Source organism: Pecten maximus, chromosome 5, assembly GCF_902652985.1.
Source record: "Pecten maximus chromosome 5, xPecMax1.1, whole genome shotgun sequence".
NCBI lineage: Eukaryota > Metazoa > Mollusca > Bivalvia > Pectinida > Pectinidae > Pecten > Pecten maximus.
Window position 1 is genome coordinate 11192406 of NC_047019.1, and position 27303 is coordinate 11219708.

The 27303-nt window shown below is 35.0% G+C and overlaps 2 long non-coding RNA genes across 2 annotated transcripts in view; one reads left to right on the forward strand and one right to left on the reverse strand.

The window, feature by feature from the left end:
- LOC117327143 overlaps positions 1–27303 on the forward strand; it is a 90420-nt gene that overhangs the window by 54148 nt on the left and 8969 nt on the right. The gene's annotated exons all lie outside the window — the stretch shown is intronic.
- Positions 608–2412, reverse strand: LOC117327144. The gene is made up of 2 exons (XR_004532582.1): positions 2333–2412; positions 608–1997 (listed from the first exon to the last, which is right to left on the reverse strand). It is a non-coding gene; the product is annotated as an uncharacterized LOC117327144 (long non-coding RNA).

Consider the following 27303-nt stretch of genomic DNA (forward strand, 5'->3'; position numbering starts at 1 on the left):
CGAAGGATCACAAATATCAACAAAATCCACCAAAATCGTATGTAAAATTTATTTTAATTTATTATAAATTTTTGTATAATGAGATGATCATTTTCCATTTTTTATGGCGATTATATATATGATAATTAGTATATTACCTTGCGGCTAACTGGTTTTTCCCTTCGAAATTTATACAAGCACATTTGAATAACATAAACTTTTCCCCCACTTTAAAACAATAAAAATCAATTAGTGATGTTTGAAATTCGTGTAGTTTGTATTGATGTCGTTAATAGGATGATGAATGCCTTACACTGTCGCAGACTCCAACCATATGCATGAATGTTAAACAGAGCTTGAAATCAAGACAGATGTAAATTTTCACTGATACCAATGCTAACAAGTAAAGATTACAAATCAGGGACGTCGATTAAACGAATCGACGAATATATAAATATGTTGTGTCTGCCTACACTAAATCGCACAAATTAATTCAAACACCTCGCTGAGTGTAGTACGGATCTGCTCGATAACACTGTTGTTATCTATAACAGAAGCTAAAGATGGATTTTTTTTTTCATTTTCGGAGTGATGTTCGATACGTACGGATTAATGATAGTGATACATATTGATATATTTGCATATCACCCCCAGGTAAATGTATACGCAAATTACTATTTTTTTCAACGTAAATAAGACGCTATAATGCGACATCTATTATTAATGCAGTTGTCATTGATAAGGCAGAGGACGCTCATCCACTGGCACTCCTGGTCTTGTATTTCGTGTTCAAAGAGGTCAATGGTAATCATCTTGTTCATAGTTTGCCATCGTCTTATCGAATTTGAGTAAGAATTTCGGTTTTATTTTCTGAATGTCCACAGTTGGTATTGCGTCACTGATTTCAGATGCCGACTGCCTAGATCTCAAAAGTAATATGATAACGAAAGTTAAGATATCGTATATAACATAAATATTGTTTTTGCTATTTGCATAATCAGCTAGTTATGTGTTCAGACATGACTTATTTTATTGCAAGGGTTGCACTAAGCATTCATTGTAAACGGCGTCCTTTTCAGATTAAAAATGGATCTTCTGTAAAATATGACTTCCTGAATATAAGTGAGGTCCTTTTCAATATCATTGCTTTAAAGGGTATGAGGTCAGCTTAATTCACACTCTGATAACCGACATTTGGCAAAACTTCATAGACCTTAAACTACGACTTCGCGAATGGCAGATCATTTCGTTAGACAAAGGCTCTGTGTAAGTCTTTGGTGTTGATGTATACCCTCCGATCAATCATTTCAGTACGAATAACAGTTTTATTACATTTCCGTACATAATGCTTGATGTATGCTCTTATCATTGAGAAGACAAGTTTTGTTTACTGTAAATGTATGACGTCAAAGTGTCTTAGGAATACAATGAAAGTTGGAACTACAGTAGATAAAGTTAAAGAAGAATGAAATACCAAATTAATTTCTCAATAATCCCGGTTAAGGAATATCCGTATTTGATAGATAATTTTCCACCGCTAATGTAGAAAGGCTTGCATTAAGCAACCATCCATTTTAAGATCATTGCCACCAGCTATATAAATTGAGAAAAGTGCCGTAGCTTTCTATCATAAGAGAAAGCGAGATTCCTGTCACAGCTGAAGATCATCTAAATGTTTGATTGTCATGTTAAGCGAGGCGGAAGTGTAAACGTCCGAATGACTTGATAAGCTAAAGATGTATTTGAAGTTCTTCTAAATTCCAATGTTGAAAATTTCATTTGACCTAATTTTGGTTCTCTCGGTCACTTCCTGTGTGACGGCGCTTATGGCCCCTGACGTCACCGACGGGTCCTGGAGGGACGGGCAGCTGTTGTGGAGCAGTTTAGTTCATTTTGGCTCTGTCTAACTCTCAATTTTTGGAGTAAAGGATTCTAACATCTTGCGTGTGTGTTTGTATAATTCTTTAATCCGGCAGCGTTCATCTTCCCATGAAAGCAATTTTACAGATCCATGTAAACTAAAAACAAAATATACAATATTATAATCCGATATAAGCTCACCAACTGTTGAACAAAAAAATACGAAAATTGTTAACGAAATAAAAGAATAGTCAAAAATATATAAAAATGATGATATAATGTACACCTACTAGGATTGTATCTATATCTACATCATCGGATGTAACATTTATGAAACAGATGATGATCTTATCCTCCTGAAACACCTGACTTTATTCTTCTTTTTTCATTGTCATATATTATCCTCGTTTAACAGGTTTTCAGTTAGAAATACGGTTTTGATTCGGTTCCGTCACCACTTGCTTAGTGTTTATGGGATCTTGAAAATGATTACCTTCCGAAACTTGTGACTCCGCATCTTTTAGAGATTACTGATGCTGCTGTTTGGTATCTAGACTTTTTCTGGCGGTGTAGATGTCATTTCATACTGAAACAAAACAGCGAAATCAGTATGTGGTAGTCAAATGGAGTTTTCACAGCTAAAGAATCTGCAGGAATGACGCTTGAATAAAATGTTATGACAAATTAACAAAAGTAAACAAAAACGCATTTTCATCTTTGATCTTGTCTCTGTTTATTGTTAACTGAAGCTCTTTGAATAATCTCTAATAAACAAAAGCATCATTTAACGATAAATAACTATATGACACGTTAAGATTTTATCATAATAACTTTAATATGCAGAGGACAGAAATATTACTTTACCCGCATGCTTTGTCTACATATTTTAGTAACCGTAGTCTGCTGAGGGAAAGCTACTCGTGTGATAGGAGTCGAGCACCTTGAGAGATGGTTATGTTTTTCATGTGGTAGGAACGGGTACACCATTAAACTATGTCCATCATAAACATGAGTTTTCAATAAAATATTTACGGACAGGAACACGGTGACAAACGCGTTATTACTCAAGGTATTTAGCTTCTGGCCATGAAGTCGTATTCAAAACATACTTTTACACATGTATCATTCATATTCAAAATAGGGTAGATATTGTGTTGAAATAGTCTTTGCCATTCGTGGCAACTTCTTAGAAGTTGCATGGATTGTTTAATGTAGATACTATTAAAATTATATTCCAAAGTAAATTCCAACTACATTTTATCCCAAATACCAATATAACTCTTCGGCTATAAATCATACAATCATAGACCTTTGTTAAGGTCATTTCATTGTTTAATCAACCTAAATCATGGAGTGATATTTTAGAGTAAATAAAAAAAAGTTACAATCGGAACAGGTTGAAATTGAATTTTATTCGTGTCAATTGAACACGTACATATGCAAAAGATGTTACATATGGATGAGGAAGCAACAAAAGCCTTCTTATCATAATATAATGTAACAATATACTGATACCATTTGTGACCTTGACAGTGGCAATTAAGTAGGTACATGCATACTGAGGATAAATTCAGAAAAGTTAGCTTAATTTTTTTGAATTTAAATCTGCTAGTTCTTTCCCGTTTTTGGATGGGTAAAAATATTCACATTGTTATATGAATATTAATATTGATAAATGCTATATATGTGTTTATATTTCATTAGATTTTATGATTTGCTTTGTTACTTTAAACATTTTATTATATCAATCATACCTTAAAGATACATCATCATTTACATGTAGAAGTAAATCAACGCATGGTAGATGTGGAATGATTACCTCCCATATGTTCATTTAACATATAGAAACAAATATTTAAAAATTAAAAAATCAATTAAATACTTTAACCTTACGATTTTGGTTCTACACCGAAGCGTCAGTTGATTTAAATTTTGTCTTTCACAATGTCCAATTTTTGGATTACTAATTTAGGTTTTACATGTTTGGTGTGTTAGCCTCATTCAAACAAAAGAAAAAATACATGAAAAACAAACAAACAAACAAACAAAAACAAAAACAAAAAACCACGGAATTATCAATTGTCGAAAAATCACAGTTGATATATTAATATTTTATTTCCTCGAGTTGGAAACACGCACAGAAACAATGAATACAAAAATAAAAACAAAACAAATTAGCGATTATTTTCATCATCATATGTTTTTGAAAAATCCATTTTCTTAGAAATATCGAGAAACAAACGGAAATTATTGCTATATAATGTTATTCGTTGTCTAACAAATTTGAAGTTTGAAAGTTAACAGGTAAATAGATATTTGATAAACAAGATAAGAAAAGGAAGAATAAGTTTGGAAGATATCGCTATATACTGTAATTCGTTGTCTTACAAATTTGAAGTTTGAAAGTTAACAAGTAAATAGATATTTGATAAACAAGATAAGAAAAGGAAGAATAAGTTTGGAAGAACCATGTCAGATTTGACTATTTAATGGCCGCAAAGACCCAGTACCTACAGAATAAATCTCATGGAACAAGAAGGAAAATTAAACGGTGAGGAATCTCCTCAACAGAATGGCCCTAAGTGACATAGCTATCATTATTCAACTCCATGAAGCATAGAATCTGTCATCCGAGCTGACATTTTTACACCTTGTCTGAATAATATTTTGCATAAATTATTTCTTAGATATGTTTATCGTCATTTACCAGTCATAATAGCTATCAAGATGTTACAAGCATTATATAAAAATATATCCATCAAACCTGTTATGTTTAGTAAAGCATTGTTTCTATCATCCATACAACTATCTATAGTACTTCCACCACTCTCAGCCATTGCTCCCTCAGAACACAGTGCACACACCTGCAACTAGATTTACATTCCATATTTGAATCTTGATAGTCATTTCCTGGTTTTTAACTTGCGGTGAATAAGTGTACTTTTCAAACATTTTTTCTCTATAAATTACACATAATGATACATCATCAAAAAAGCTAACGCTTCAACAATAATAAAAACGCGAGTTGATTGCATTTCTTATCATTCAATATTTTTTTTCCATTATAACTTACACAACGTACTTACACAGTTTTAATAAAACAAACTTAACGTATGGTATGGTATTTAAAGATGTTTAATGATGTTTTGTACTTAAAACGCTTTCCACCAGAAACAAGATACATAATTTACTACAATGTGTAAGGTTAAACTATATTTTGAAATATATTTGTAAGAATGTAAGAATAACATTTTATTGAAAGGTTTTATTAAGTAAAAAGAAAGACTTGGTATAAACTCATGTTTTGGTGATTTTCTGATGTAAATATCCGTAAATATCTTTAAAAAATCAAACTATTGAAGCATATATGATTAACGGTATATTCAACAAGTATTTTCTGTACAATTAAATATTGTACGAAATCCCATGTTAAATTATTCAAACAATATAATATTATATTATGTAAAATTCAATATAGTAAGTTGAAGATTTAAGTTTCCGTTTTTGGTGTCACTGTTAACGATTACAAAACATAAATACATATCAATCCTACAGCATTGTCCCCTTTGATAAAAAATCTATCAAGTTGACAGCTTCATAAAACAACCAATGTAGGATTATCATTGTCATATTAAAACCATATATCTGGCAAAGTTTGACATTTTGACAATCCTGAAGCTTCACTCTGATAAAAGTAGATTGATGAAGATTAGACAGAGAGAGGTCATTGTTTCTAAAACATGTTCAAGAACTTATGTTAAGCCACCAAAAAGACATAAAGGTGACAGTAGCAACATTCGTTCGAGAGAAAAAAAAATATTATTCAAAATTAATTATATTGTAGTTGCGCGATAAAAAAAAAACAAACAAAAAAACTCTCGTGTTGACATTATATATTTATGATCTGATATCTTATACAGAACAATGAGCTCGAATGTCGGATATCTGGAATGAACCTGTATGGTCAATACTTGGAATAATTTTGTCGAGCTAAACCGAAAGTTTGAAACGATTTAAAGTAATTCAAGTGATATGTTATTTACCCTACTTAGAAAATTTCAAATATTTTTAATATTGGAAACGAACTCTCATTTTACATCAGATAATTAGCGGTTTTTTGTTTTGTTTTTGCTTGTTTTTGTTTTGTTTTTTGTTTTTTGTTGGGTTTTTTGGGGGGGGGGGGGGGGGGGGGGGGGGGGGGTACCACAATTCCTTTATTTCAGTCTATTTTATGATGAGTATATACAGAGGAATGGGATTCGGAAACAAGTTTTGTAAAACATATATGGATCCGTTTTCAACAGTTATCTAATCAATTATTTGATTATGATATTAATAACAAATAACTGTTTGGAATGATTACAATATATAACGGTGGGGTTGGGTGTGAGCGAGTGGTGTTTGTGAGGGGTTGGGTTGGGAGATGGGAAAGGGGCGGGATTGCCCGTGCTAATAAGAGTAGGAAGCAGTTTATAATTAGAGAGGATGACTTAAAGAGATGTATTGAGTCAAATCTTTTAGAGTTGGCAATGAAATTTTGTACACGTGAACATATGAAAGTATTTTCTTCATCGGAAAGTTCATCGTTCCCGAACAAAAGTAGTCGAGTTGTGAGAGGATGATAAATGTCGTTAACTACATGCAAGCGGATTTGTGAAAAGAGAGGACAATGTAAGAGATAATGTTTGTTTGTTTCGTGTGATTCCATCCGTACAAAGACACGGAGGGCTATCAATAAGATGTCTTCAATTAAGGGAACTAAATTCCATTCTCAGTCAAGCGTGGTGCATCTGACCAGTTCTGCTACCAGTGATAGTAGAATATTGGAATTTTATTGTTGGGACTTGAGTAGATGTGTTTTCAGTTTATAGATTGAAGGATCGTTTTAACATTGTCTGATACAGAGTTCCAGATACTGATGGCTGATGGCAGAAAGGAATTATTGTAAAGAGTCGTGTGGCAGGATGGTGGACGAATGTTACTACCCGTCCGAGTATTATGGTTGAGATAGTTTCGGTTCGCGGAGGTAAACTATTTAAAAGATATTGAGGCCATGGACCATTTTGAAAAACAAGTATGAGCTTATGATGTTTACATCTTTCCTTGAGGGGGAGCCAACCGAATGCAATATACAATTCAACTCTACTCGTCAGTCTAGTACCACCGGTGACTATACGTGCTGCTTCTAACTGAAGATTTTCTAAAAGATCTGATTGAGCTTTGGTGAGACAGTCCCACAGGATATCACCATAGTCTAATATGGGTCTAATAAGAGTGAAATACATAGTTTGAAGAGAAAATCTAATTTTACATCGAATGTTCATGTTGGAAGAAGTCTTAGATATCAAATAATCAACATGCTCATTCTAATGACCATTTCCAAAGAGAAAATTGCCCTCAGTGTTTGTGTGAAGTAACCTCAGAGATGTTAGTATTGTTCATGGCTAATGGAGGATGAAGAGGAAGGTTTCTGCTTTAGAAGGATTAAAATTTACCAACCACCATTTTGACCAGTTATGGATTTTATTTAGATCACTTTTATTTTGCTGTCTCCAAAATACTTATCTTCCGCTTTAGCTTGGTGTCTCCACAGTTCCTGTTCGTGCCTTTCTGTTTGTTTGGGTGTTTAAACAGCTCTTCTTCGGTTGTTCTTCTTTTTGCTGTCTCCACAGTTCCTGTTGGTGCCTTACCCTTTGTTTCGGTGTGTCCACAGTTGTTGTTGGTGCCTTCCCCTTTGTTTCGGTGTGTCCACAGTTGTTGTTGGTGCTTTCCCCTTTGTTTCGGTGTCTCCACAGTTCCTGTTGATAATTCCCCTTTGTTTTTGTGTCTCTACAGTTCCTGTTGGTGCCTTCCCCTTTGTTTCGGTGTCTCCACAGTTCCTGTTGGTGCCTTCCCCTTTGTTTTTGTGTCTCCACATTTCCTGTTGGTGCCTTACCCTTTGTTTTTGTGTCTCCACATTTCCTGTTGGTGCCTTACCCTTTGTTTTGGTGTCTCCACAGCTCCTGTTGGTGCCTTCCCCTTTGTTTCGGTGTGTCCACAGTTGTTGTTGGTGCTTTCCCCTTTGTTTCGGTGTCTCCACAGTTCCTGTTGATAATTCCCCTTTGTTTTTGTGTCCCCACAGTTCCTGTTGGTGCCTTTCTCTTTGTTTCGGTGTCTCTATAGTTCCTGTTGGTGCCTTCCCCTTTGTTTTTGTGTCTTCACAGTTCCTGTTGGTGTCTTTCCCTTTGTTTTTGTGTCTCCACATTTCCTGTTGGTGCCTTACCCTTTGTTTTTGTGTCTCCACATTTCCTGTTAGTGCCTTTCTCTTTGTTTCGGTGTCTCTATAGTTCCTGTTGGTGCCTTCCCCTTTGTTTTTGTGTCTTCACAGTTCCTGTTGGTGTCTTTCCCTTTGTTTTTGTGTCTCCACATTTCCTGTTGGTGCCTTACCCTTTGTTTTTGTGTCTCCACATTTCCTGTTGGTGCCTTACCCTTTGTTTCGGTGTCTCCACAGTTCCTGTTGGTGCCATCCCCTTTGTTTCGGTGTGTCCACAGTTGTTGTTGGTGCTTTCCCCTTTGTTTCGGTGTCTCCACAGTTCCTGTTGATAATTCCCCTTTGTTTTTGTGTCTCCACAGTTCCTGTTGGTGCCTTCCCCTTTGTTTTTGTGTCTCCACATTTCCTGTTGGTGCCTTACCCTTTGTTTTTGTGTCTCCACATTTCCTGTTGGTGCCTTACCCTTTGTTTTGGTGTCTCCACAGTTCCTGTTGGTGCCTTCCCCTTTGTTTCGGTGTGTCCACAGTTCCTGTTGGTGCCTTCCCCTTTGTTTTTGTGTCTCCACATTTCCTGTTGGTGCCTTACCCTTTGTTTTTGTGTCTCCACATTTCCTGTTGGTGCCTTACCCTTTGTTTTGGTGTCTCCACAGTTCCTGTTGGTGCCTTCCCCTTTGTTTCGGTGTGTCCACAGTTCCTGTTGGTGCTTTCCCCTTTGTTTCGGTGTCTCCACAGTTCCTGTTGATAATTCCCCTTTGTTTTTGTGTCTCCATAGTTCCTGTTGGTGTCTTTCCCTTTGTTTTTGTGTCTCCACATTTCCTGTTGGTGCCTTACCCTTTGTTTTGGTGTCTCCACAGTTCCTGTTGGTGCCTTCCCCTTTGTTTCGGTGTCTCTATAGTTCCTGTTGGTGCCTTCCCCTTTGTTTTGGTGTCCCCACATTTCCTGTTGGTGCCTTCCCCTTTGTTTCGGTGTCTCCGCAGTTCCTGTTGGTGCCTTCCCCTTTGTTTCGGTGTCCCCACATTTCCTGTTGGTGCCTTCCCCTTTGTTTTTGTGTCTCCACAGTTCCAGTTGGTGCCTTCCCCTTTGTTTCGGTGTCCCCACAGTTCCTGTTGGTGACTTCCCCTTTGTTGTTGTGTCTCTATAGTTCCTGTTGGTGCCTTCCCCTTTGTTTTTGTGTCTCCACAGTTCCTGTTGGTGCCTTCCCCTTTGTTTCGGTGTCCCCACAGTTCCTGTTAGTGATTCCCCTTTGTTTCGATGTCCCCACAGTTCCTGTTGGTGCCTTCCCTTTGTTTTTGTGTCTCCACAGTTCCTGTTGGTGCCTTCCCCTTCGTTTCGGTGTCCCCACAGTTCCTGTTAGTGATTCCCCTTTGTTTTTGTGTCTCCACAGTTCCTGTTGGTGCCTTTCCCCTTTGTTTTGGTCTCCACAGTTCCTGTTGGTGCCTTTCCCCTTTGTTTCGGTGTCTCCACAGTTCCTGTTGGTGCCTTCCCCTTTGTTTCGGTGTCCCCACATTTCCTGTTGGTGCCTTCCCCTTTGTTTTGGTGTCCCCACAGTTCCTGTTGGTGCCTTCCCCTTTGTTTTGGTGTCCCCACAGTTCCTGTTGGTGCTTTCCCCTTTGTTTTTGTGTCTCCACAGTTCCTGTTGGTGCCTTCCCCTTTGTTTCGGTATCTCCACAGTTCCCGTTTGTGCCTTCCCCTTTGTTTTTGTGTCCCCACAGTTCCTGTTGGTGCCTTCCCCTTTGTTTTTGTGTCTCCACAGTTCTTGTTGGTGCCTTCCCCTTTGTTTTTGTGTCTCCACAGTTCCTGTTGGTGCCTTCCCCTTTGTTTCGGTATCTCCACAGTTCCCGTTTGTGCCTTCCCCTTTGTTTTTGTGTCCCCACATTTCCTGTTGGTGCCTTCCCCTTTGTTTTTGTGTCTCCACAGTTCTTGTTGGTGCCTTCCCCTTTGTTTTTGTGTCCCCACAGTTCCTGTTGGTGCCTTCCCCTTTGTTTTTGTGTCTCCACAGTTCCTGTTGGTGCCTTCCCCTTTGTTTCGGTATCTCCACAGTTCCCGTTTGTGCCTTCCCCTTTGTTTTTGTGTCTCCACAGTTCCTGTTGGTGCCTTTCCCTTTGTTTTTGTGTCTCCACAGTTCCTGTTGATGCCTTTCCCTTTGTTTTTGTGTCTCCACAGTTCCTGTTGGTGCCTTTCCCTTTGTTTTTGTGTCTCCACAGTTCCTGTTGGTGCCTTCCCCTTTGTTTTTGTGTCTCTACAGTTCCGTACCGTTAATCTCGTTTTAACAGCTCGTACTCAGTTTAATCTGTGAAATCTATAAATGACCTTTCCTCTGACTTTTTCGTTAGCAAGGACGCTACATTGGTCTTAAAAAGTTGATAATACGTGGTTGGTACTTTTCGATGATAAGAGTATGCTCCTTGATGTTGCTATTTCATATAATCCGTGATTGATACTATATATTATATAACATCCAAAGATGTTAAAACGTTCTGTATTCATCAGGGGTTTTTTTTCGTTTTGAATCACAGTGTTTATCTACAATAACTTAAATATATATGCTAATGTTCTGTCTTTAAAGCCACAATCAAACAATTACCTGAACTTAGATTTTGAATTAGTTTCTTTTTAAACTATGCATATTTTGAATACACGTCTTTGATCCGATTAGATCTGACATTAAAGTCCAGTTAACTTGTGTAAACCTAACTTCGAAGGAATTTGAATTTAAATAATCTTAAACTGTTGCTTCTCCATGAAAATCCCGGCGAAACCTGATCAGAATCTGTCTGATTGATGCGATGTGATACAAGGCTTGGATTACAGATGTTGTGTTTGATTCTTAAATTGTCCTTTACTATCAATACTTTTTTTTCGGTGCGTATATTGGTTTGATACGTCTCAACACGTTTTCGATGAAATGGGCTCGCAAAACAGTCAATAAAAGGAATAATTTGGATGTTTTCCATTTATGTAAAGTACTTTACTACTATATAATGTAACACGTTGATTTCAATTTATCACTTTCTGTTTCTTGATAGTAACATCTTTGCTACTGTACTTGCCGTGTTTACATAACATAGTTTATTAAGAAGGACTACACAAATGTAAAATCACATATTTTAGAGGTAGTGGTTTTCGAGCAGAGAATGGTGTACTAAACTTTGCTCGCGATGATTACACTCTCTTGATGATGATTACACTCTCTTGGTGATGATTTCACTCTCTTGATGATGATAACACTCGCTTGATGATGATTACACGCTCTTGGTGATGATTACACTGTCTTGGTGATGATAACACTCTCTTGGTGATGATTACACTCTCTTGGTGATGATTACACTCGCTTGATGATGATAACACTCGCTTGATGGTGATTACACTCTCTTGATGATGATTACACTCTCTTGGTGATGATAACACTCGCTTGATGATGATTACACGCTCTTGATGATGATAACACTCGCTTGATGGTGATTACACTCTTGATGATGATTACACTCTCTTGGTGATGATTACACTCTCTTGGTGATGATTACACTCTCTTGATGATGATTACACTCGCTTGGTGATGATTGCACTCTCTTGAGGATGATTAGACTCGCTTGATGATGAATACACTCTCTTGGTGATTATTACACTTTCCTGTTGATGATTACACTGTCTTGATGATGATTACACTCTCTTGGTAATGATTACACTCCCTTGATGATGATTACACTCTCATGGTGATGATTACACTCTCTTGGTGATGATTACACTCGCTTGATGATGATTACACGCTCTTGATGATTATTACACTCACTTGATGGTGATTACACTCTCTTGATGATGATAACACTCATGGTGATGATTACACTCTCTTGGTGATGATTACACTCGCTTGATGATGATTACACGCTCTTGATGATTATTACACTCACTTGATGGTGATTACACTCGCTTGATGATGATTACACTCTCTTGGTGATGATTACACTCTTGATGATTATTACACTCTCTTGGTGATGATTACACTCTCTTGATGATGATTACACTCTCTTGATGGTGATTACACTCTCTTGGTGATGATTACACTCTCTTGGTGATGATTACACGCTCTTGATGGTGATTACACTCTCTTGGTGATGATTACACTGCGTTGGTGATGATTACGTTCTCTTGGTGATGCTTACACTCTCTTGGTGATGATTACACTCTCCTGTTGATGATTGCACTCTCCTGTTGATGATTACACTCTCTTGATGATGATTACACTCTCTTGGTGATGATTACACTCTCTTGGTGATGATTACACTGCCTTGGTGATGATTACACTCTCTTGTGATGATTACACTCTCCTGTTGATGATTACATTCTCTTGATGATGATTACACTCTCTTGAGGATGATTACACTCGCTTGATGATGATTACACTCTCTTGGTGATGATTACACTCTCTTGGTGATTATTACACTCCCTTGATGATTACACTCTCTTGGTGATGATTGTCATATATCTGATGGTAATATGTCTGGTGGTAATATGTCTGGTGGTAATATGTCTGATGTTAATATGTCTGATGGTAATATGTCTGATGGATATATGTATGGTGGTAATATGTCTGATGGTAATATGTCTGATGGTAATATGTCTGATGGTAATATGTCTGATGGTAATATGTATGGTGGTAATATGTCTGATGGTAATATGTCTGGTGGTAATATGTCTGGTGGTAATATGTCTGATGGTAATATGTCTGATGGTGGTAATATGTCTGATTGTAATATGTCTGATGGTAATATGTCTGATGGTAATATGTCTGATGGTAATATGTCTGGTGGTAATATGTCTGGTGGTAATATGTCTGATGGTAATATGTACGGTGGTAATATGTCTGATGATGGTAATATATCTGGTGGTAATATGTCTGATGGTAATATATCTGATGGTAATATGTCTGATGGTAATATATCTGGTGGTAATATGTCTGATGGTAATATATCTGGTGGTAATATGTCTGATGGTAATATGTATGGTGGTAATATGTATGGTGGTAATATGTCTGATTGTTACTAAGACCTTCATAATTGATCATAATTCTTTATACAACATTAGTGATGCACTGTTATTGTAATGTAAATATGATATTTATCATAATTCTTTATTACAGCATCAGTAAAACATTGTATTGGCAGTGTAAATATGATATTTATCATAATTCTTTATCACAGCTTGAGTAAAACATCGTATTGGTAGTGTAAATATGATATGTATCATAATTCTTTATCACAGCTTGAGTAAAACATTGTATTGGTAGTGTAAACAGGATATTTATCATAATTCTTTATGACAGCATTGGTAAATTATTGTATTGGTAGTGTAAACATGCTATTTATCTGTCAATATAAATATGTATCACAACATTGTATTGATACAGACTAAAATTATTTATAAAGCCAATGATTAAACAACGACTGGATGGTGTGAACACGTTTTAAGCTATAATTATTCTTTTTCATCAGTTTGGATAAGCATAGGATTGGCAGAGTGAGCATTGTTCATTTTAGTAACCGTTTTCAAATTTCATGTTTATGTTTGTTTTGAAATAACTTAATTTTGAATCACGATACATTTTGAATTTTGTCTTTCGAAATGAGGTAATTAATATATGTATTGCATGTTAGCTTCGTTAAATAAACTATAGCATTTATCTAAATCTGTTAAACCCCATTAATAATAAAAACTGGATATCGAAGAGACTATTTGGCAACAGAAAAGGCCTTCTAAACTAATACGACAAATACAACCTTACCTGAAGCCAACAGTGGATTTTTTAAGCAAAAAGAAAGAGAATGCGTCATGCCGGTATTGAAACGTAAAACCTTACACCGGAAGTTAATTTATATACTGCACCACTTGTGGTATTCGTTATGATATCCGATATTTCTTCAATAAATGTTGTAGATAGTTTACTCGAGTCTTTACAATAGATAGAGGATATCTAACTGTGTCTTCAGTAATACCAAATATATTTCACGAGTGGGGCTAATATTTTGATATTTTTCACGAGTGCGCAGCACGAGTGAAAAATATCAAAATATTAGCCACACGAGTGAAATATATTTGGTATTACTGAAGACACTGTTAGATATTCTGTTTATTACATTTTTTATCAACGAAAAACCTACCCCGTATGCTAACTAGGCCTACAACCAAAGTTTGCATACGTTTACAAGTACATGTAGTTCCCCATGTCCAGGTGCTGACATATATGTCAGGCTTTCTGATTGGTCAATTATTTTGGTATTTTCTAATCATTAATTTGATTGATCAAATCAGTGATATTTTTCACTATGATATTTTTCACTATGATATTTTTGAAAAATATCACTTTTATAGAATGAATAATTTTTGATATTTCACTGGTAAAAATGTAATAAAAGGTTATATCATACCTGATTAGATTGTCCAGTGGCATGTTCTTGTTCATAGAACTTTTTTCTGAAAAACAAAAAAAGATTCAGCAATTTCCTCTAACATTCAACATACATCACAGAAGCGCATGTTTCACTCGTGAGTTGAGTAAGATATTCCTGGTTTTTTTAAAAAGAGCTTCTTGTTTGATCTGATATTCATATACACATATCACAGGAGCAGTTATGACACACCTTTGTCTATTATTCGGGCTTTTGATTAGGGAATGCAAGATCTGATTAAAACCACATGGTGTTTCATTCTAAATGATTTTGACAGTGATTGTAAGTGTATCTTGATGTATTTCATAATGTAAAGTCACGTGTATAGCCATGTAAATATCATTGTATTGTACTTTTTATATTTCGTTCAACAATTGTATTAACAATGCACATTCTTTACAAATACTCTTAAAAAGGACAAAGATAATGAGTACATGCATTCCGGAAGTGTGAGCGTCTTTCATTTGATTGACAACACCACCATGGAAACAAATGTCTATTCTTGTAATACCACGATCCCAAAGTGGGAACCGGGGCATTGACAACGAACCGCCAGGCATTTCAACAAGCATCGAACAAGACTGAAAAACAGAAATATCAAATAATCAACAAAGTATTCCCCCAAAATAAACAAACTTACATATGTTTCCATTTTATAATACTTAGTTTGGGAAAATTACATAAATACAAAATCAATCAAGACAAAAAGAATCGTAAAATACTGGCATATATTAAAGGTTAATGAGGAATTCAAATGAAGTACCAAATTGGGTGTTATCAAATGAAATGGAATGCATTGTACTCACATCTTCGCTGTCAATAAATTTACTTGCGGATGTGCCAATTCACATGTGTTTTAATATCAATCAGTAAGCTATATTGGTGTGGGTTTTTATTTGCTTCCACCCTATTTTGTTTATAGGGCGATAAAGGTAGGAAATGTTATTTGATTTCCATTAGTCCCGGGGACTTCGTTTCCTCTCTGTCCGTCTTGTACCCCCACCAAAGTTTGTTCACGCTCCAGCGGCTTCATTCCTTGAGCGATTTTGATCAAACTTCACACAATGATAGAGGACTATAATATCTTGGTCAATTTAAGTTTCAGGGTTTTTATGTCAAGGTCAAGCTCACCGTTGTAGCCAGGTAAATACCATTTTAAACGGTTGCTAATCTAGTCACTTTGTTTATGTGTTGATATAGGTAGGGTACTTAATAGTTTAATTTATTTATTATCTAGCCACTTCGTTTAGCAGGTCAATAAAGGTAAATCATTTTTGGTTTCTTTCTTTACTGTTATTTATGTTGATACAGGGGTGATTCTACCGTGCTTTATGTTTTTCACTTTGGTCGAAGACGAAATGTAACAGTGTAAGAATATATGTTGAGAATGAAATCAATATTAGTATAGCGATAACTTTGGTTCCTTTCATAATTTTCACAAAGAATATATTTTTGTTTGTTTCAAAATGTTTTCAAAACCGCAAAAATTTCAATTATCGCAAAAGTTAATTGAACAGTAATTATTTCATACATTGAATTCTTAGATGTAAAAAAGGAATTTATGGAAACATGTTTTGTAGATATTAAAGTATCCTATAATGATATAGCAAGAATCTTTGTGAAAAATTCTGTAAAATTGGGAAAATTGCTTTTAAATGATTCTTCTCTGTAAATCATGCAGTGTCTGTTTTGAAAAGAAAGTTTTGTAAAGAATAGCTTTGTATGAATGTGTTAGTTGTGGTTGAGTATTATATATTTACCATTGTATGGCACTGCCACTATATAACCCTACCAATTCAGTTGCGAGTTCACCAGCTTATGAACTGCCAACTGAAATTTGAATTTGAAAATTTCCAAAAAAATCGCACGACAAATAAAAAAATCGCAGATGGTAAATATAAGCATTGGACGGCTTTCAGTTGGCATTCAACTGGACAGAGGCAAATTCAACATGAAGCGCTAGCGCGCTTCATGGAATTTGCCTCTGTCCAGTTGGCATTCATATTGACTATGAATGCCAACTGAAAGCCGTTCAATGCTTAGATAATTCTACAACATGAATATTACATATAAATATAATACTGAAGGGCACATGATGTTTTCGATTGAGTCACCTTATTGCCCATATAGTACATTCCCATATTGAACTTATTATCGAAATTGGTGCTTTTATAAGCTTTTGTTCATTAATGCATTATTGTTGAGTTAAAGAATCCTAAACTTTGGTTAATAATGGAAATACATAGCAAATGTGTTTTGTATTTATAATTTAATTGATCATAGTGAGTGTTTAGGATAAATTTTCTATTTCTTAGAATTACTTATTAATAAGAATTACTTATTAATAAAAATCATTTATACCAAAAACATTGATGAACAGGAAAATAAGAATTGACATGATGATTTATATAAACCCCAATATTTTGATACAAACACATGCAGATAACACTATTACAATAGCATCAAGTAAAATATCTTATATACAGTTAAAGAAAAGACTAATTAATGATACTATATATGTATATATCTCACGGTGCTTGACACTGACATCACTCTCATGAAATGTACTAAACGTGTGTAATAAAAGTTTATCGCACGTTCTGTATGTAAATAAGTATAAAATCAGAAGCTCCTCAGAGATGATAGAGGCTCAGATGACACGATGATCACGTGATAAACAATACCTACATATAATGAATATGTAAATTGAAACAAAGAGTATTTTTATGTTAATTAGAAACAGTCTGTCCACACTAGATCAGTAAAAGCACACTCTTTGTAACACGTGGCCTATCGACATGGTGACACCTTTCTTCAAAAGGTGAGAGTTAATAAATATTTCATATTTCAAAATATTTCCATTTGTGTAATTCAACGGAATCGTCGTAAATCATACTTTTATGTATTGTTTGACAGATAGAACGTAGTAAGATATCTCAATCTGATTCACAGTTTGGCATGGAATATATGAATGCTCAAGCTGTCACACACAATGAAAGTGATGTTGGGTGGAGATATGATAGAAGTCTGCTGTTGTCTAATGTAGCATTTGTGTACCATCAGATATATACCAAACGGGTTCATGTTAATAAATACTCCGAAATGAATATTTATATTGTTTATGGTCAAAATTACCATATTGTTTATACTTTCCTGTAGGTGTAGGTTTACTATGTTGAGTTTTATTAATCTGCTACGATACCAGTATAAATCTTATAATGATTAAATCTAATAAATGCTACTCCCTACTCTTAAGCAACATGTCTTTGAAATTGCATCCATGTCCCATCAGGGTTTGAAAATCTTACTGTATAATTGATACATTTCACGAGCTAGTATTTTTCGGGTGTCCCAGTCAGACCTTATCAGGGTATAAATTTTGGCGCAAGCGTGCCCTGTAAAGGTGGGGTCAACATATATGGAGATTTCACATTAGTATCGGCCCCCGCTTGGATTTTCAAAATATGTTAAATACAAAAAGGTATGGGTATGAGAAGCACAAATATGGAAAAATTAGTTTCAGAATTAATTCTGTGAAAATGGGACCTCCTTGCCTAACACCTGTGTCGCTGTTAGAAGTCCTGCTATATAACTTCCCCCCAGAGTATTATATGACACAATTACAATACAATTATTTTATCATTGTGTTCAGAATATTCCAACTAACATTTAGATACCAAATATTTCGATATTTCAAGGGAAATGTTCATTTGTTTTGCCGATTTAAGCAAAAAACCTTGCAAAACTCCATCACAAATGAGAAAAGTCCCATGATTGACAACTGAATTTGCATAGTTCCAGAACTAGTCTACCTTTTATACTTGATTAAAAGTTGGCTACTAATGATATCTTTCAGCATGACGATTTATGAAAAAAAAAATGAAAAAATTGTTTTTAATCAAATATATTCGCTGTGTATTTATTTTTGCGTTTTATTTAATGACCGCGAACATAGCGAGAATTACCTACCATACAGTATAAAGAAATTACCTGTTACAGTTTTCACTGAATGATGATTAGATGCAACCAACGTGAGACCCTTCCTATCGAGTAATTCTCATTTTTTGTTTTCAGCTGTGGGACAAAGAATGAAAAAAAGAATTAAAACAATTGTTGCCTTGAGGAAATTAGGTTTGAATAAAATTGTTTAAAACCTTATCGACACAGTCTCCATATGACGGTACGTCTTGCAAGTACATAACATCCCAAATAAAGTGCTGTGCTGCTATCACATGCAGATTGATGGCGAATGTCGGAAATGTTTCTGCATCACTTTCTCGTTTGGAAATAGTCTATTTAATTTTGCGATATGAAGGAAGACTTGTTCGGTGCTTGTGATTAAATGAACACCTAGTTGTTGTCGCCACCCTGTGATTCAACCCAGATTTATATGCATTGCTAGTATCGTCAATGAAACATGAGACGCTTACTCTTCCGGACCGCTTGGTCTTATTTTTTTCTTTTTTTTAAAAATTATCCATACAATTATATATATATATATATTGTTCTGGGTGTGCCCTCTCACAAAGTACTAAATGGATTAGAACCAATTTTAGTCAGAAACATCCTTGGGGGAAGAGGAACAGATTTTGCTTAAATGGTGACTCTAACCCCCTGGGGCCAGAGGGGTGGGCCCAATAGGGGAAATAGAGGCAAATCATATAAATCACTACTTGTCATAAAGTAATGAATAGATTTTAACCAAATTTGGCCAAAAGCTTCCTTGCGGAAATAGAAATATATTTTTCATAAATGATGAGTCTGATATCCTATGGGGCCAAAGGGAAGGATAACAATAAGGAAAATAGAGGTAATTCCTTTAAATCCCTACTTGTCCAAAAGTACTGAATGGTTTAGAACCAAATATGGTCAGAAACCTTCTTATGGGAAGGAGAAGAGATTTTGCGTAAATGGTAATTCTGACCCTCCTTGTGGTACTGAATTGATTTGAACCAAATTTGGTAAGAAACATTCTTAGGAGAAAGGGAACAGATTTTGCCTAAACCGTAACTCTTATCCCCTGGGGCCAGAGGGACGGACTCAATAGGGGAGCTTGAGGTAAAGCCTTTACATCCCTACTAGTCCTGAATGACCCCAACAGATCATCAGTAACTAACGAAGACACCAACACACCATGAGTAACTAACAGGACACCAACACACCATCAGTTACTAACAGGACACCAACAGACCATCAGTAACTAACGAAGACACCAACACACCATCAGTAACTAACAGGACACCAACACACCATCAGTAACTAACAGGACACCAACACACCATCAGTTACTAACAGTACACCAACACACCATCAGTAACTAACAGGACACCAACACACCATCAGTAACTAACAGGACACCAACACACCATCAGTTACTAACAGGACACCAACACACCATCAGTAACTAACAGGACACCAACACAACATCAGTGACTTACAGGACACGAACACATCATCAGTTACTTACAGGACACCAACACACCATCAGTAACTAACAGTACACCAACACACCATCAGTAACTAACAGGACACCAACACACCATCAGTAACTAACAGGACACCAACACAACATCAGCAACTAACAGGACACCAACACACCATCAGTAACTAACAGGACACCAACACAACATCAGTAACTAACAGGACACCAACACACCATCAGTAACTAACAGGACACCAACACACCATCAGTAACTAACGGGACACCAACACATCATCAGTAACTAACAGGACACCAACACACCATCAGTTACTAACAGGACACCAACACACCATCAGTAACTAACAGTACACCAACACACCATCAGTAACTAACAGGACACCAACACACCATCTGTAACTAACAGGACACCAACACATCATCAGTAACTAACAGGACACCAACACACCATCAGTAACTAACAGGACACCAACAAATCATCAGTAACCAACAGGACACCAACACACCATATGTTACTAACAGGACACCAACACACCATCTGTTACTAACAGGACACCAACACACCATCAGTAACTTACAGGTCACCAACACACCATCAGTAACTAGCAGGACACCAACAGACCATCAGTTCTAAGGGGGCAATACATGAAAAGGAAAGGCATCGTCATGTTTCATGTTCAAGCTTTTCCTAACAAGCAATAAAAGTCGGATCATTGTATTGCGTCGACATTGAAGAAACCAAAATGGTGGTGCTTTTCCCATTGCAGTAGCTCGTTCAAATTTTAAAGAATCCCTACATCAATGAACCTTTTGATGCTGTCTACCCTATACAATTCTTATTGTAATAAAAGGTATCGACTTTTAATGATCTACCAATAAAGATATCCCAACATCAGCCTTAACTTGTTTTGCTCCGTTGAACTTGAGACATTCGCGTGTTCTTATTTCTATAAGTTTCCTCTTTTTCTTTTATCATAATTCTTTCTTTGATATCAGTCCCATATTATTTTGAAACGATTTGATACATGATTTAATTAATTGATTCCAAGCCTCTTGTTTTAGACTGCGCCATAAAATGTTGTTTTAACTTGGTTGATAGCCGAACACGTGTGTACATTTTTTTGACTTTGGAAATAAGACATACGGCATTCCCCTCGTCTTCATGCCTTGCTATAAATGTCATCATAGTCCAATTCGTGTCTAGCTTAGCACGGTCCAGTTACTGTGGTTGATACTTCCCTTGTTCAGTTGTTAAAGTAAGTGTACTCCAATGATCACCTGTTCTTAGCCACGTCTCCCAAAGAACAATAGCCCTGCCAGCGAGCGGCAGTCAACCGTGAGCGCTCTCGACTATCAATCATTTACTTATGAGCTGTCAATCAAATCAAACGGTAGTGTTTACAACTTCTTAAAACTATTCAACAATGTGTCTGGTATGCTGTAAACGATGTCTTTTTCAATTATTCAAAGTATCACGGTCTTCGAAATGTTTCATGAATGAAAAAAATATCTCCTTTTTTTCTTTCTTTTTTGTTGAAATTATGAAACGGACCATAATATTCTCTTCTTTTTTTTTAATTTAATTTGCATTGTAACTATAGTTATCAATAACAAGTTTAACCTATCCCTCAAGACAGCGAAAATTGGAACTCCACTATATCAATAACCTATGCAGAAAAACAATATTAATATTAGTATTTGAATAATAAGATATCAGCAAGTACTCAGCGAAAATAAACAAATATTCATTAAGAGTTTACATGAAAATTCAAGTGACTAGTCCATTACTATAAATAGGGAGACACAAGTGGATATCACTTTACATGGCAGCTGTAATAGATCCGGCGTTTTCTGAATAACGTTTATGGAACTGCATCAAACAACTGTTTCGTCCTCCTAGATCTCGTCAGTGATTCTAGGGACATCATATAGCTGTTTTGTCCTCTTAGGTCCCGTCATTGATTCTAGGGACATCATAGAGTTGTTTCGTCCTTTTAGGTCTCGTCAGTGTTTTTAGGGATATCATGCAGCCGTTTTGTCCTTTTTTTCAGTCTCGTCACTAATGCAAGGGATATCATACAATTGCTCCGTCCTTCTAGGACTTGCTAGTGTTGATAGGGACTTCATACAACTTCCCAATCCTTCTAGGTCTCGTCAGTGATGCTAGGGACATCATACAACTCCCTCGTCCTTCTTGGTCTCGTCAGTAATGCTAAAGACATAGCATAATTGCTCCGTCCTTCTAGAACTCGTCAGTGATGTAAGGGACATCATACAGCTGTTGTGTCCTTCTAGGACTCGTCAGTGATGTAAGGGACATCTTACAGCTGTTCTGTTCTTCTATATCTCGTCAGGGATGCTAGGGACATCATAGAGCTTCTTCGACTTTCTAGGAAAGCGGAGAAATGAAAATTATTATATAAAAACAAAGAAGATTGAAAATTGAATAAAATAATAATGAAAACAGCAGATATGGTCTAAAGAATCGGCAGAAGCAAAAATAAGATCTACAGCAAGATTAGTGCAGGAAATACTTTGGATAAAGTAGATATAACCGGAAAGTCAGAGAGATAGAAATAATAAACAATAGTTATTACTATAAAAATAAATACACTTTATACCAAACAATGAATACAAATCTGCATCATACAGCTGTTCCGTCTTTGCAGAATTTATCACAGGTACTTGGCCAAAGGAGTGAAAATAATCCGAAGGTTATTTAGATATGTGATCCAAGCCAGATGGTAAAATATGGAAGAGGAAGGTTGAATGTAACGTCTTTTTTTGTTAATTTTGCAACTTTTGATATTAGATTTTTTTCAAAAGATCATCAAAAAGTCTGTTTGTAATCCCGCAATTTAAGCACCAAATACACTGCACATAGTAAAATTAAACAGGAAGAAGGCATAAAGAAGCAATCATACTAACAATTAATTACTTCATGCCTTTTCTGTAACTCTGTTTGACATTTAAACGAATTGTTTTAATTAATTTAAATTAATTACTTAAGTAATCTAGGGATAAACGACATTAATATTTCACAAAAACATTCAATCTACTTTACGTGTTGTATGCAGATTTTTGTAAAGAAAATCGTGCTCTGAACTCTTATGCATGTGCCCATATTGTTAGCTGTAGGCATGCATATGTATATGCTGTTTGAATATGTTTACAATATCTCGACATTGTTTACACATGTAAAAATACACAGTTGTTATAATTATGTTGTGAGTATATTTTATATATTTAACCTGTAAAGTTTTCATTATAAAGTCAATGACTTATCTGTTATCTTATTCGATGATAAATAAATGTTACAATCGTATCTAACACAAACCACTTAAAAGAGATGTGAGGTTTACCCGGACGCATAAAAGGTAAGTGAATTAATATAGGTGTGTTTTTCCTAACACCGTTTAACATCAATGGCGAATAAGAGATTGACAACAGCACTGATTTCGCCACAGTTCACTAGGGATAAGGGCAGGCTGGCCTTTCTGTCAAGCATGAGGACTCTGGACGGTGTTGAATTTTAATACGTGAATAAATGAATTATTTGCACGGTATGTATTTCATTTCTTTGCTATTAAAGAATCGCATTAAACGTTAACGGCTCATTATTCGAAGGAGAAGACTATTTCTTGTCTGTGGATGTTTTTTTATGTATTGAGTACTATGAACAAAAAATGACACTTTAAATCACGGATCGCAAGTAAGTTTGATGTATATATTTGATGTATGTGTGAGGATGGATTGAGTAACTAGTTAAAGGTGAATATTCATCAACAATATGTTACAGATATGTGCATCAATTTCACCAAGAAAGTGGGTAATTTTGTTGTTCTGAAATAGATGAGTTTATGATATGTATTTTTATATATTTGATTTTATCAACGGTTATTCTCAATAAATATAAATTGATTAACGAATTGTATTACTTGAATTGTGTTAAAGTGATTTTCGTATTACATTATATTATTACTCGATTTTATTTGAAATTTAATTTCAGCGAATAAAATTTATCAATATCAAGAATAGATTTATTTGTATATCTAAAAATCATAATATTCAAATACGTCACAACCTATGTATATGTTCTTCTATTTCAATGACAAAAACGTATTTGAAAGCAATATATATTTAAGAAAAGAGACATTTATACTTATCTAAATTTGTTTTTATACTATTGAACTGAACCAATTATATATCTGCGGAAGGGTATTATCACCATAATCAATCGCCAATTAATCAAATAACACTTAGGTAGACAGATATACCTGACCAGCGCTTCGCTTGAGTTGACAGGTGGGTTCACGAGCTATTATCATTTGATTGTAAACAGACACAATGGGTTGCTTTGTCACGCTCGAGTTGTTTTGAATTGACCCTCGGTCATTTGCGGACACCCATTCCTCTCTAGACGTGAGCCAGAATACGAGTACTTGATAAGATGCCCCTCTTTGTCTTTGGTTACAATGGCTGAACATGGCCTAGTCGACGGGACGGGAAATCGGCTGTCCAGTTGCCGGCTGACCAGTGTCCGAGCCATGTGCATGTTTGACAGGATAAGGCATATCAATGTTGTTTCCTATTCACGAAAGCTTAATGCTGTCCAATTTCACAAACTCACAAAGAATTTCAAATGAGGGCGTGACTCGACGCATTGTGGGAGAACTTAGGGTTCATTATTTTCATTAGTTGATGAAAAACTTGCATTTATTTCTGAAATGATAAAAAAAGCCATGTATGTTTATGTTTACCCAAATCTCACGAGACCTCCACTAATGATGTCTTCGTTCCTTGTAGTCTTTCTTTCTGTTGTTACGCATTTCTTGCTAGTGTAATGTTTTGCTTTCATATCAATTATTTCGTGAAAATTCTCCGTATTTTTCAGCTATTTTTTCCTTTCTTTCGCCTGACTCTCGTATCTCGCATGAAAAACTGACTTCTGTTATGTCATTTTCATATTTGTGTTTGATCGAACCAAAATGGGTACCGGGGATTTGTTTTTCTCATATTTTGGTAATATAATTATGTTTAAAATCCACAAATTTTAATGATTTTTGTTTTTAATTTTGAAATATCATTGATATAAATCTGTTTACCAGTTAAATATGTTTATATTAGTACAAATCCATATTCGTCAATCGTTACTGAACCCATGTTCGTTCAATGTTACCAAACCCTCATTCGCCCAGGGTTACTAAATCCATATTCGTCCAAGGTTACTAAACCCATATTCGCCTAACTTTACTCAATTCATATTCGGTTTCTAAACCAATATTTATCCATCTTTACAATCGCCCCTGAATTAGACAGGGCGAAAAGGAGGTTAAAGTTCAACTGACCTCGACTTTTTTCTAACACAATAGAAATGATTTAATATTTTATTTTATCACTTTGGAAACAGTTCCAGTGTTAAATTATGGATTTATCTGTGATATTTGCTGAGATACAGGAAATAGCGTTATTGCAGAATTCATTACTATTAATCGATAATATATCGGTCAACAATGATCGATAAGGAGAATTCGTAATCCACATAGATCCTGATGGTGAACTACAAATATAAAACCGAAAGACTGTAAATATTGGTACAAAATTAACTATTGTTTATTACATACTGTATGATGTCACTATAATATGTATTAATGATATATTCATCGCGTCTATTATATATTACACTGTATCTATGTTTGTATATTTCAATGATGACAAATGCACATATATATATATGTATATTGACATACATATGTAATATGATTTGATAATTTTATTATTGTGTATTTCGTAAATCTTTAAATTAAATATGTCGACACGGTAGATATCTTGGATCAACGAGGCCAGACGAATGTGCTGCTAAATAGTTTTTAATAGGTTTCTAAGCTGTCAATTTCATCATGATTCGGCTAGATATATAGAATACTTATTTTTACTAAAGACAAGTATATTATTATATTTATAAGCCCCGTATCGAACAAAAAAGTATAATAAACAAAAATATGAAACGAAGAAATGGTTTAAATATCATTTACCTTATAAAACCGTCACACAGTTACAAATATCGTGTAACTTCAAAGGCATAATGAAAGTTAGTCTAGAGCCAAATACTATATATTTGTATAATTAAAAGATATCTTAAATACTTACTCACGAAAACAATTAGACCTACAGTAACAAATCCATGGTGATATGATGATTTTTCGGAAATGCTAATTTCTACTTTTCTGATATATCATTTTAATTCTATTTTTCAGGAAAAGATTCAGTTTTGAACCAGCAAAATATAAAGAATCAAATACAGTATGTTGAGATGTAATTGACAATATAATTTCGAGCGTTTTAGGATAATAAGTGATTACACAAACAAACCTTTGTATTTCTCGAATTTACTATTAAATCATTGCAATTTAAAAAGTAATAATAAGCCCAAAATACATAATAAATAACTATGAAACGTTGATAATTTCATTCATAATTAATGATACTTATAATAGTAATATATTAATAGTATTTGTTATGATTGTAGAAATATTTTAAAAACTGGGTATGTACAATAAAAGAAAAAGTCACTAAATTTTAATTGATATAAAGAATATCACATGAGATATTTTCTGTCGTAAAGTTTCACGAGTATGGTTGTGTCATTAATTTCAGAATTTTATTGACGAAGCAGGTAATATACGTTGAAATCTGTGTTGTTTAAACACTCTGTAATTCATCATAAAACATAATCGTCTTACCCAGATAACACGATAATATTTTCTTTACAAACTAAAAGTAGCTTAATCTACCAGTAAATCTCGTTCGAAATCACTTGTTCACATCTCAAATGCTTTAAACCAACCAGCCGTAAGGTCGTTATAATCAGTTTTTCAATAACCTTTTTCTGAAATTAGACCATAAACGTTTTTTAAAGGAATATTTGATGTTATAAGAAATAATTGCTTTCGGAGTTACATCCTATTTAATGAGAATCATAATTGGTTTCCTCTGAGTTTATCTCGGGATAATTTCACAAGTATGAATTTTGTTCCTAATTTATCAATAGAAATCTCAATGCTCCGATGCGTTTGTGTTGCACTTTTGTATGCGGAGATAACTTGCTGTTGATTGTAGAAGCTCTTCCTCTTCCCTTATTGATTACGAGTTTGATTATTTCGATATCTGATCGCTACGCTGAAAGAACAGGTATGTAAGGGTAATATTCAAGAGGACCCCTTACTTTTACCTTACATATATCATTGTGAGGTAATCTCGCACTAAAACTATTAAAATACTTGTTATCTTTGATAGTTGCAATATGGGAGGGGAGTTTTTATATTACCCTGT